General features: G+C 39.1%; 1 protein-coding gene across 2 annotated transcripts in view; it reads left to right on the top strand.

The window, feature by feature from the left end:
- Positions 1–12,918, top strand: part of INO80 (INO80 complex ATPase subunit) — a 670,892-nt gene that overhangs the window by 241,288 nt on the left and 416,686 nt on the right. The window lies entirely within an intron of this gene.

Raw genomic sequence — 12,918 nt, 5'->3', positions numbered from 1 at the left:
ATGTCATCTTTGTCTTTTCACTGACCCAGTTGAACAAGAAATTAATGTTTTTCAAACCGAAGATAACATCGTTTTAAAACAATAAGGGGAAGCGTGGACATATTTTGCCTGCCCCCATCCTGCATCTGTTGCTGTGGCTGATCGATTTCGGTGTTGTAAAAATGACATCTACGCTATTTTTGAGTAAGGAGCATTGGGTGCGTGGGATGTGAAGCTAGGATTTCAACACGTTTGTGGTCTAGCAAATGTCGGCGTGGGCATCACTGTGTGTCGAAGGCATTTGGGATGGTTCAGAGTGAGTGATTAATATGCTGACGGGTAGAACTCTGGCATGGTGCCAGGGGGCTGAAGAGAGGAGGGCACGTGGCCACAGGAAATATTATCGCAGCCGCATTGCTGGTGTATATGCGGACCTTCCTGTTTTCTTGCATGTTTGCTTCTTATACTGTGCTTAGAATAATATCGGTTGGCCTTTACACCAATGTGTGCACTTCTCGTACTGCATGCGTGATGCGTGATTGCGTGATTTCCCATAGTGCCGGAGAACTGAATTTCTCTATCTCTCGCCTGTCCTGGCTTGTGGTCTCACAGAATGTTTCTACATTCAGGGGTTGAGGTTGGATTTTACTCGTGGATACTATGGAGGGGGGGGGGGGCATATTGTGTTTTACAAGACATTGCAGTTCAGTCGCATAAGGTGGTATTTGATTATCTAATTCATGCATTTCAGTACGTTTTATTGCATTCAATACATTCCTTCCTTTAATATTTTTCGTTTTCAGAAGCACACCCGCTCCATCCGTCCCGTAGCTCCACATATTTTAAATAATCATATTCTGAATTCCTGCATTTAAGGTTGTCCGAAAAACAGTTAACTGTGCAACACACTCGGTGTATACCGAAGGCAATAACGGGGACCAATTCAGCTGAAAACAAAATTGTTATTAGCAAAGCTGCGGATCGGTTTCAAACAAGGCAACGCGCCTCGAAGCCGTGACTTGCAGCCCTGAGCCCTGGTTTTTAGAAGCACAGCCCATGGTCTTACGGGAGTCATACTGGCAACCCGAGAAGCTGGAAGATAGCTCGGTAGTCCGGAGAGCCTGCTGCAGAGGTGCTGTTGGGTCGACTCCCTCAGAGCCGAACTCGGCTTTCATCCTTCTAGAATCACTGCAAGGCCCATACCAGCGGACGCGAATCACACGCATTATTCTAGCGCCAAGGGGGGCGGTGAGCGCTATAACAATAGCCAGTGTTATCAGTGTTTAAACTCACTTTCATTATGTACTCACGTCACTCTTTCTTCTTTTGGACATGCACTCATATAGAGTGCATGTCTCTGTAGTTCCTCTCCTTCACCCCTGCAGTCTTCCCGTTGTCCGTTCTTCCTTTCCAATCGGACTGCCCTCCCGCTGTGTGTGCTTTGTCACTCCTACCCTCTTCCTGCTATCCATGCTTTCCCTCCCTCCACATACCTGATCAGTGGTGGCCAGCTTGAATAAAACAAGCATTGAAAATGCAACAGGTCTCGCCTTTGATTAAGTTAAAGCCATTTGCTTTATTAAAGATATCACTTTATATACATATATCCATCCCAATATCACTAATATATGCTTTTATACATGTATAGATCTGTATATATGCACACTATGCTATCATATACCTATATACATATATAGACCAACATATATATGCACATATATACACATACAATACATCTGCATATCTAAATAACGAAACCTCTAAATACATGCTTAAATATGCATATTATGTACATTGAAAAATGCTAACACAATAATGAAAACACTTCTAAAAAGAAACACCATTTGCTAGAAAAAATGCTCTAACTTGGACAAAGACGAGACCTGTTGCTTTTTTAATGCTTGTTCTAGCTTCTCACAAATTTCTCTGTCTTGTATTTCACGTCTTGTCATCTTCAGCTTCCTCTGTGTCTACCAATTACACTCTCTTGAATGTTTTTGCATGTCATTCATTAATTTGGCCTTTGTTTATTCTTTTTTGTTCTACTATCATTCACAGTGAGGTCACTTTCCCCACAGTCCCTCTAAATTGGCATTCCTAGCTCTGAACATCGTACTGGATCTTACATGTCTGGGAGAACCACATCAGTAGTACTTTACTAGTCTCTAATAGTTTTCTTTACTTTTGCCAGGTTTCTCTTGTTTCATATCTTTTATTTCTTTTACTGTGGTTACTTCTTTGACCATCTCAATTGCTTTTGCTGAATTGCTGTGTGTTCCATCCTCTTGCAACCTGAATTGCCTCTTCTAATGTAGGATCTTTTGTTAGTAACTTTTCATTTATTATCGTACTGTCGGTGCATCTATCTGGTCTCGTAGGCCATGTTCCTCATAATACCTTTATTCCCTCTTTGTGCTGTCAAAAAAACTTATGTCATTTGAATACCATGTTAGCTTTAGGAGTAAAGCGTTTTTCCAGCATTTGTAGAGACATATCAATTCAATAAACTTTATTCGACAAAGAGTCATAAAAGCATCACGTATACAAATACATTATACATTAAAAAACAATTACATAAATAGTTAAAAATTTATCACGACAATTAAAAATTAATTAAACTGCATACAAATTGTTTGTCGAAAATTCTAAAATTCTAGAAAGAAGAAAAAAAAAGATAGTTCATAGTGGATAAATCACCTTACTTCATTTATTTAATTACAGACTGCTCCTACAAGACTTTTATCTAATTAATCGACTTCCTTTGTTCGAATAAGCCAAGCCCATTTTAAAAATGTTGCTATGTATATTGATATTAAGAGGCTAGAGTCTGTACACAATATCCTCAGTGCCTCCTCATGTTTCTGATTATACGACATGTGGGTATTATCCATTTACTTCTTGGGGCAACATATAAAGGGCAAAAGAACAAAAAATGACTCATACTTTCTATCTTGTCCTTACATTTTGGGCATTTGTCGTCACCAAGACCTGCCCACCTTGAGGTAAAAGACCTTAATGGTAAACCACCTACCCTAAATTGAAAGTATAACTTGCGATCCATTGGTTTTTCGATTGTGTCCCAATATGGTTCTAATGCAGGGAGGGGCTTGAATTGAAGAAAGCGCCCTGCAAGGTGGACAGAAACATTAGCAGCGCATTTTTCAGAAATAATCATCTCCCAATATATCCGCTTCATTTCTATTTTAGAGGGAAAGACAGCATTAACGGGATCGCTCCATAAGTTCATCAATCCCATTTTCCCTAAAAGGACCCTTATTGAGTTCAACCAGCTAATTTTATGAAAGTGGTCCTTCTCTATGAGGTCCTTAAATCCCTTGGCATAATGATGTAATTCCTCAGTTGTCCAAAGTCTACGCCAATATAATATTGGACGTAACATGGCTAAATCTTGCACTGATCTCTTACCAAGTTCCCAAAACAAGGGGATTAAAGGAGTACTACGAGGTACATACGTAGCTTTCCTCAGGAACTCGTTTTCTAATATCGTCAAATGCTTGATATTTGTAAATCCCCATATTTCTGCACCATATAGGACAGAACCCATAACTTTCATCCCATAAATCTCAAGCAATGGCCTAATCGGTTTTTGTAAAGGAGGACTTGTATCTTTTAAGTAAAATGCCTGCCTGTTGCTTGTGCCTTAATATCATCATTTCAATCTGGGCATTCCAACACATATTGTTCTGTAGGTTAACCCCAAGATACATAAAAGCTTCAACCTGTTCAAGAGGATTACTGTTCATATATAATCTTCCCTTAAACCATTTCACTGACTTGTGACAATTGGGTTCGGAGAAGACCATACATTTTTTTTTTGTGCAGTTTATTTCTAGACCACGCATATCACAAAAATCAGTAAAACGTTGGAGCGCTCTTTGGAGACCACTTGGAGTCTTCGAGATTATTAATGTATCGCCCGCGAACATAGAGACATATCATAAATGGGGTTAGGCTGCCCATCCTGTACACCCAGATACATTTCCGGAAGGTCCACATAAAAACTTCTACCTTCACAACCCAATTGATGTAGTAGTATCATTTGTTTTCTAACTTGACCATATCAATCTATTTCTAGTAGTTAAAATGTTGCTTAAAATTATTTTCAATTTTTTTCAAGGAACAACTGGTTCCCCTATAGTAGGAAGAAACATAGGAGGGGGTGCCGTAGTTTGTTCAGAAATACCCTTACATTAATATAAATAACATGCTGAAATAACAAACTACTGCAATTAACTAAAATAATTATTCCACATAATAAACAAAAAAAACTAAAATTGTTTACTTAAAGGAGAATAAGTATCACTTTTGCAAGTCCACCAAGGGATTTTTGCAAGCTGCTTTGAAAATAGGGCAGGTATTTCTACTTCTATGAAAACCATTTGACGATCCAGAGGGCCTCAACAACAAATGTGTTTTGTCAGGTCCTTTCTCAAGACTCCCATTTCTTTCCGAAATCCTTAAAAACTGTGTTAACGTGCAAATAAACGAATTCATGAATAACAGCAATCTATTTGATGAGTTCAGGGATGGTCGGATTAGGGAGACAGTCGTATTACAAATTGCTGATGATGCACGGTAAATCATGGATAATGGAGACTTGTGCCACCTTAATTTTCTCTGCAGTTTGACTGCTTTCTATATCAATCAATCATGGGGGTGAGGATGGAAGGTTGTAGGGGACCGTTCTTGAATGATTCAAATATTACCCAGAAAACCTCTCTCAATTGGTGAAAGTGGGCCATGCACTGTCACCCTATAGCTCATGACTTCCCTCATAGGACTGTGTTGGCTCCCACCATATTCAATCTCTACTTTAAACCACCGGGCACCCTGATAAAAGAGTGTTATATTTCAATGAGAAGGTCGAGATCCAATTTAAGGTTGATTTGAAGAAAGAGTTTAATCTTCAAGATAAAATCCCATCCATACAAGTTCACCAGTACAGCAACAGCTCCTAGTCAACTGTCCCAAACTCCCTTATGACCTATATACATTCTATCTCTGACTACATCAAAACCATAGAAACATTTTGTATGACAGATAGGCATAACCATAGAGAACCTGTATAAACAAACCATCAAACAGGACACTACACCATCTCCCTTCCCCAACAAAATAAATACATTTGTATATGTAACTGCACACTACACCTAATCTTCAAAATTGAGCATTTCCATATACATTTATATATGTACCTATACACTACACATAATCTTCAAGATAACTTGGCCTCTTCACCAATCTTGAAGACTGACGTGTAGAACAATCACTAGTTTGAGCATTATCCTTTACAGTCTTGGTGACCCCTCCTCTCCTTACAACAACCACTCTATTAAGATTCCATACCCGATGGTCTTCTGTTCTAACCGCATTCTTAAACACTTTAATGACCATCATAGGATCAAAATATTTTGAATTACCACTCCTCACATGACCAGGACGTTTTACCACCACCACATCACCAACATTCACTTCCAACTTTTTGACTGAATTCTTTTTGTCAAAATAATCTTTTCTTAATAACGCTTTCTCTTCTTCTCTTTTTTCAACCAGTTCTTCATCACAGACTCGTTCTTTCCCCTTATTGAAACAATAATCATTCACCCAAAATGGTTCCAGGTGTGTATTCGGAACCCTACCACGAAACAAAAGAAATGGAGATTTCCCTGTAGTAGAGTGAGGAGTCAACCTATAATCCTCTAATTTCTTAAGTACTTCCTCCTTCCATCCTATAGATAAAGATTTAGCCAAAGTAATGGTTTCTTTCAAAACCCTGTTGAGTCTCTCTACCATCCCATTAGCTTCGGGATGATAGAGAGAACATGTTTTATGAATGATTCCACAGGATGACAAATACTGTTCCATCTCTTTAGAAACTAGTTGTACGCCATTATCCGTCAAAATACTTTTAGGAAATCCTTCCTTTGCAAACAACTGTTTAAAGCACTTGATGACATTAATTGAATCCACAGTGTACAAAAAGAAAACTTCAGGCCAGCGAGAATACATGTCAATCACAACCAATAAAAATACCTGAGAACCATTACTATACACAGGACCTAAAATATCTAAAGCGATATCCTCCCATGGTTGCTTCGGTCTCCTTCTCAAAATCATAGGTTGTACTCTAGTAATTTTAGATTTATCACTCAAATTACAAGCAACACACTCACGTATTTCTCGTTCCACCAACTTATCCATTCCTGGCCACCAATAAGACAATCGTAATCTCTCCTTTGTTTTAGAGATACCAGAATGAGTAGCATGTGCCAAATCTATCAAGTCCTTTCTAAGACTTACAGGAGGAACTAACTTAGTACCACGAAACAACATCTCCTTATCCACAGAAAGTTCATTTTTCACATACCAAAAAGGTCTTGTATCTTCTGATCCATTTTTAATACTAGACCAATTTCCCAATAAAAGAGACACAACCTCTTTAAGAGTTACATCTAGTTCCATTTCTTTTCGCCACTTCTCTTCAGATATACTCTTAAAGAGGTTGTGTCTCTTTTATTGGGAAATTGGTCTAGTATTAAAAATGGATCAGAAGATACAAGACCTTTTTGGTATGTGAAAAATGAACTTTCTGTGGATAAGGAGATGTTGTTTCGTGGTACTAAGTTAGTTCCTCCTGTAAGTCTTAGAAAGGACTTGATAGATTTGGCACATGCTACTCATTCTGGTATCTCTAAAACAAAGGAGAGATTACGATTGTCTTATTGGTGGCCAGGAATGGATAAGTTGGTGGAACGAGAAATACGTGAGTGTGTTGCTTGTAATTTGAGTGATAAATCTAAAATTACTAGAGTACAACCTATGATTTTGAGAAGGAGACCGAAGCAACCATGGGAGGATATCGCTTTAGATATTTTAGGTCCTGTGTATAGTAATGGTTCTCAGGTATTTTTATTGGTTGTGATTGACATGTATTCTCGCTGGCCTGAAGTTTTCTTTTTGTACACTGTGGATTCAATTAATGTCATCAAGTGCTTTAAACAGTTGTTTGCAAAGGAAGGATTTCCTAAAAGTATTTTGACGGATAATGGCGTACAACTAGTTTCTAAAGAGATGGAACAGTATTTGTCATCCTGTGGAATCATTCATAAAACATGTTCTCTCTATCATCCCGAAGCTAATGGGATGGTAGAGAGACTCAACAGGGTTTTGAAAGAAACCATTACTTTGGCTAAATCTTTATCTATAGGATGGAAGGAGGAAGTACTTAAGAAATTAGAGGATTATAGGTTGACTCCTCACTCTACTACAGGGAAATCTCCATTTCTTTTCGCCACTTCTCTTCAGATATATGATCCGCATCCAAAGCACACACCCACTCATAACTTAGATCATTACTATCCCCATCACAAGTGTCACTTGACACCAAACGTGAAAAGACATCCGCTATCCTATTGTTAACCCCTGGAATGTACTTGATTGAAAAAGAATATTCTTGTAAGCTTATAATCCATTTTGTTATGCGACTAGAAATAGCATCCAAACCTTTCTTCTCAAAAATTTCCACTAAAGGTTTATGATCAGTTCTCACCTCGAAATTCACTCCCCACAAAAATTTCTTCAGTTTTCTGATTGCCCAAAAAACTGCAAGGGATTCCCTTTCAACCACAGAATACCTTGTCTCAGGGTCCTTCAAAGCTCTAGAAAGAAACAAGATGGTTTTAATTTCTTGAGGACTCTCCTGTTGCAAAACCGCACCTAACCCCTTCTCACTAGCATCAGTTGCAAGGATTGACTTAAGCTTGGTATCAAAACTTTGCAAAAATGGTGCATCACTTAACTTCTTCTTAACATCAGAAAACTCTCTTTCACATATATCCGTCCATCTGAAACTAACACCCTTCTTTAACAAACTTCTCATATTGACAGTTAACTCAGAAAAATTCATGATGAATTTTCCATAGTATTCTATTAAACCAAAAAAACTCATCAATTCTTCCTTTGAAGTAGGGGAATGCATACCACGTATAGAAGACAACAAATCATCTTTGGGTTTGACCCCACTACCTGAAATATTGTGCCCAAGATAGTCAATAGAATTTGATCGGAACTTACACTTCTCAATTTTAATGGTGAGATTAGCATCAGATAACCTAGACAGAACAGATCTGAGGCGGTCATCATGTTCATTATCATTATCACCAAAAATAAGTATGTCATCCTGATAGATGCAGACACCCGGTAAACCTTTCAAAACCTTCTCCATTGCACGCTGGAAAACAGAAGAAGCTGATACCAAACCGAATGGCATTCTTTTAAATCTAAATGTGCCAAACGGCGTGATGAAAGCAGTAAGGTCCCTACAAGATTGCTCCAATTCAATTTGATGATAAGCTGAAGTTAAATCAAGAGTGCTAAAAACCTTAGCACCACCCAGAAGAACTAAGAGTTCCGAAATATTAGGTAGAGGATATCTATCCACAACCACACTCTTATTTAATTGGCGTAAATCTATGCAAAGACGCAAATCACCGTTCGGTTTGCGCGCAGCGACCACCGGAGCCATCCACTCCGTTCCCTCAACCTATTCAATGATACCACCATTTTTAAGCTTGATGATCTCCTTCTCCATGTCAGACCTAACAGCCAACGGGACATTCCTGACTTTACAGGCAACCGGTACAGAATTCTCCTTTAACATTATCTTATGCTGATAACCTCTCATGCAACCCAAATCTTTTTTGAACACTTTTGGAAAATCACACATCAATTCATTGACCAATTTCTCATCTTGTACAGATTCTACCGTACATACATCTCTTAACAAAATGGGTGGATCAGAATTTGGATCAAGATAAACCCCCAAATCTCCCTGATGAATCCAGCTAATTATACTGTCACCCTTTTTTGAAACATAAATTTTCCCTGACACAAATCTTCCCTTGTACTCAATCAATCCCAGAAAGTACCCATGTAATTTAATGGGTTCTCCCCCATACGCCAATAGAATTATGTCAGCTTTCAACAGAACAACTTTTTGCTTCAATTTCTTGTTGTAAAAATCATTCGAAATTATAGTAATTTTTGCTCCTGAATCAAACAAGACCTGAGTTAACTCCCCATCAACTAAAATTTCATCCGTAGGACACATTTTCTTGTTGTTATCACTTCCTATCTCTAAAATTATTTGACCACACTCAAAATCTTTGTACATTTCTCTTGAATGCTCATCTTCATAAACCTCTACCATTTTAACTTTTGAATTAAGCTTAGTCTTACACACAAATTCAAAATGACCCTTCTTTTTACACTTCAAGCACATATGACTAAGAGCAGGACACCTTTTATCATTAGCAAGATGCCCTAACTTATCACATCTGTAACATTTAAAGGACATTGACTTATCAGATAAAGTATTACTTATTTTGCTCCTATCCACTTGACCTTTGTCTTTTGTTTTAAACTTGACATCACTTTGTTCTTTAACCACTTGTACCTTGACCTCCTTAACATTATCCTTTTTTATGATGGCAACACACTTTAATGAATGTTCTATCTTTTTAGCTACAACAATGACCTCATCTAGAGTAGGGTCATCTCGTAACCACAATTCTTCTCTTACTTTATCCATACTACAACCTAACATGAATTGATCACGCACATGTTCATCCGTCAGGTTTTCAAATTTGCAAGATGAAGCAAGTTTCCGTAAACTTGTCAAATAATTTTCAATAGATTCACCCTCATTCTGCAGTCTCTTCCCAAAATGATACCTCTCCAATATTGTGCTTACTTTTGGAAGATAATGCTTGTCTAACTTAGATATGCATATTTCATAATCATTTAAACCATCTGACTCAGAAGTTGGCAATTCAGGGAGATGATCGAACACGTCTTGTCCTTCTGAGCCCAGGCAATGAAGCAAAAGAGATGTTTTCCTTTCAGCACTCAACGAAGCGCCACACACCCTAGCATATCTTTCGAAAACACTCTTCCATTTTTTCCATTTGATAGGAGGTTCACCAGGTTGGGAAAGAAAGAAAGGTGCTGCAGTAACATTCTGCATTGCACCAAACATAAAGTGAACCCTTTTTAAAAAAAATAAAATATATGATAAACAAGAAGAAAAAAAACAATGAAACTGTGCGTTGTAACTTAAATGATGATCTTATGACATACAATTAACATCTATATCATGGAGATTAAACTCTAATATGCACATACATTAGCGTGCATATCGCTGTCAAAACTGTTTGTAATTTCTGTTTCTGTCAAAAATACCTTTTAACTGACATGAGTAGAATTCTGGAATTACTGTACCATACTGGCATTGAGACTCGCTTTAGATCACTGGTGTGCGAGTCACCGATGAGGAATTGACTGAGAGGAGGAATTTATCGCACCACAACAAATGGATTCGAAGCTCACTTTGCCAAACTGATGTACGAGTCACGGATGAGGAATCCGAAGTAGAAATAAAACCTGCAAAACGTAAAAGATGTGATGTTAGTTCACGTAGTTCACCGAAATCATCCCAATCCAAAATGGCCGCAGGAACGTGCGACGTAATGACGCTGTCCCAGGATGCAATTCCGCAGTCAGAGCGTGAAGAAAGCCTCAAAAAGAAGTCGACTCCGAAAGAACACTTGAAGATTCGAAGATTCGAAGATGAACAATCCAAAACGAAGCTTGAAGGTACGAGTTCAATAAGATGATGTTAGTATTTAAACAGAGCGCGAGACTCCTTCTCAACGTATACCAGTAACGTACAGTTAAAGTTAACGCAAAGTTAATACATCGAAAACCATCACATAGGTTCACGCTTGAAATGTAATAACTTTCAATCACATAGAATTTTCACCAGCCTCTCTGACCGTGGTTCAGCAGAAGAGCATCTTTGACCGAGCCACTAAAACGAACGTACGATCCAGCTGATCAACGAAAATTCGTAAATTAAAGCAATTCGCGATAAATTGCTTAAGAGTATGTTGTACCTTCCACTACCAAGAGAGTGAGCCCACATCGAGTTAAACCCCTCAAATCACCGTGGGAATGTGGCGAAATGCTCCCAACCCTCTAGTATAGAAAAAAAAATTGTATCTCACCAGAAACAGTTTATCTTAATACTTGTTGTATCTCACCAGAAACAGTTTATCTTAATACTTGTTGTTGAGATCTTCTTGAAGACTGCCGACTACGCCAGTGTTATATTTCAATGAGAAGGTCGAGATCCAATTTAAGGTTGATTTGAAGAAAGAGTTTAATCTTCAAGATAAAATCCCATCCATACAAGTTCACCAGTACAGCAACAGCTCCTAGTCAACTGTCCCAAACTCCCTTATGACCTATATACATTCTATCTCTGACTACATCAAAACCATAGAAACATTTTGTATGACAGATAGGCATAACCATAGAGAACCTGTATAAACAAATCATCAAACAGGACACTACAAAGACTCTGGCATATCAAACCACCAATATGCGGAAAACACCAAGCTTTCATTGAAAGTTTCGCACTCCGGTGAAGTTTCCAATTGTGCTTCAATTTTGTAAGAAACTCAGTCTTGGCTGACAACACACCATCGCAAGTTTAATTCACAGACCAAGTTTCTCCTCCTTTCATCAGTCATCCCCTTTGCCATTATAGGAGTGGCTGTGTTTCCCTAATATACCCGACTAATCTTCTTTGCTTATTGTAAGTGCCAAATCTCTGTTTAACATTGTGTGAGAAAGTGCCTCTTTTGACATGGTTAGCCCCCAGTTTTTGCCTGGTGTTTGATGTGGTTTTGATTGTAGTGCACAGGGTCTCTGCCAACCAGGTCACCTGTGCCAGTGCTTCTTCCCTAAAAACATTTCCACAATTGGTACTTCCAACACCTGTAGGTCCCTAGTAAGTGGTACCCTGGGTACCTAGAGCCTGGAAGCTGAAGAGGGTCACTAGGACCATGCCACTGCTCTTACAGCTTGCATGCCCCTGTGAGCTGAAAAACGACAGTCGACATGGCACCCTGCCTGAGTGCCATGCCAGCGAGCACTGCCTGAAGGTATAGGTAAGTCACTCCTCTAACAGGCCTTACAGCCCTAAGACAGGGTGCACTATACCACAGGTGAGGGCATATCTGCAGGAGTAGATAGGACCATACAATACTTAAACCAATTCTTTAATATTGTAATTGTCAGGGAAGCCAGAAGGAGTACATGGGCGGTAAACTTAACTCAACTTCCCCAGCACCTTGATGGCTTCACTGAAATCAGGATTGGTTGGTACCAAACAGCTCCTTGTAATAAATAACCACTGACACCAGTGTGAGATTTATTAAACCATCTACTCAGAGGGCACCTCAGAGGTGCTCCCTGAAAACCTACAGACCCTGGAATGGTCACTGACTGGCTTTAGGCAGCCTGCCACACACAGACATGTTTCTGGACCCCTGGGTGGAGTGTGTGAGAAAGTGGCTCTGTATATACTGTTCCCAAACAGGTCACCCCAGTGGTTGTCCTTGTCACCCTAGTCTTGACCAAGTGGTCTGCCTTCTTTCCCAATTCTTGGGGAGAAATTAGACCTAGGTCTACCAAATGCTGATGCAACTCTTCATTTGTGCAGTTACTTAATATATGTTCCTTCATGAATAAATTGTACAATCCAGTAAAATCCTGCACACCATGTCCAGCTAACCAACCATCCAGTGTCTTTACTGAGAAGTCTACAAAGTCAATCCAGGACTGGGTCTGGGTTTTGTGAGCCCCCCTGCATCTAATTCTATACTCTTCAGTAGTGAATCCAAATCCCTAATCAGAGCTTTCTTCATGAGGTCATAGGATCCTGCTTCTGGCCCAGAGAGGGTCAGAAGCCTGTCTCTGCAGTTACCAGAGAACAGTTCCCACAGGAGTGCCCCCCAGAGAGGTTTCTTTACTTTTCTGATGTCACAAGCCCTCTCAAAGGCTGTGAACCATTTG

This window comes from Triturus cristatus, chromosome 9, assembly GCF_964204655.1.
Source record: "Triturus cristatus chromosome 9, aTriCri1.1, whole genome shotgun sequence".
NCBI lineage: Eukaryota > Metazoa > Chordata > Amphibia > Caudata > Salamandridae > Triturus > Triturus cristatus.
The sequence above is the reverse complement of the archived record's forward strand: the minus strand, read 5'-3'. Positions and strand labels throughout refer to the sequence as shown.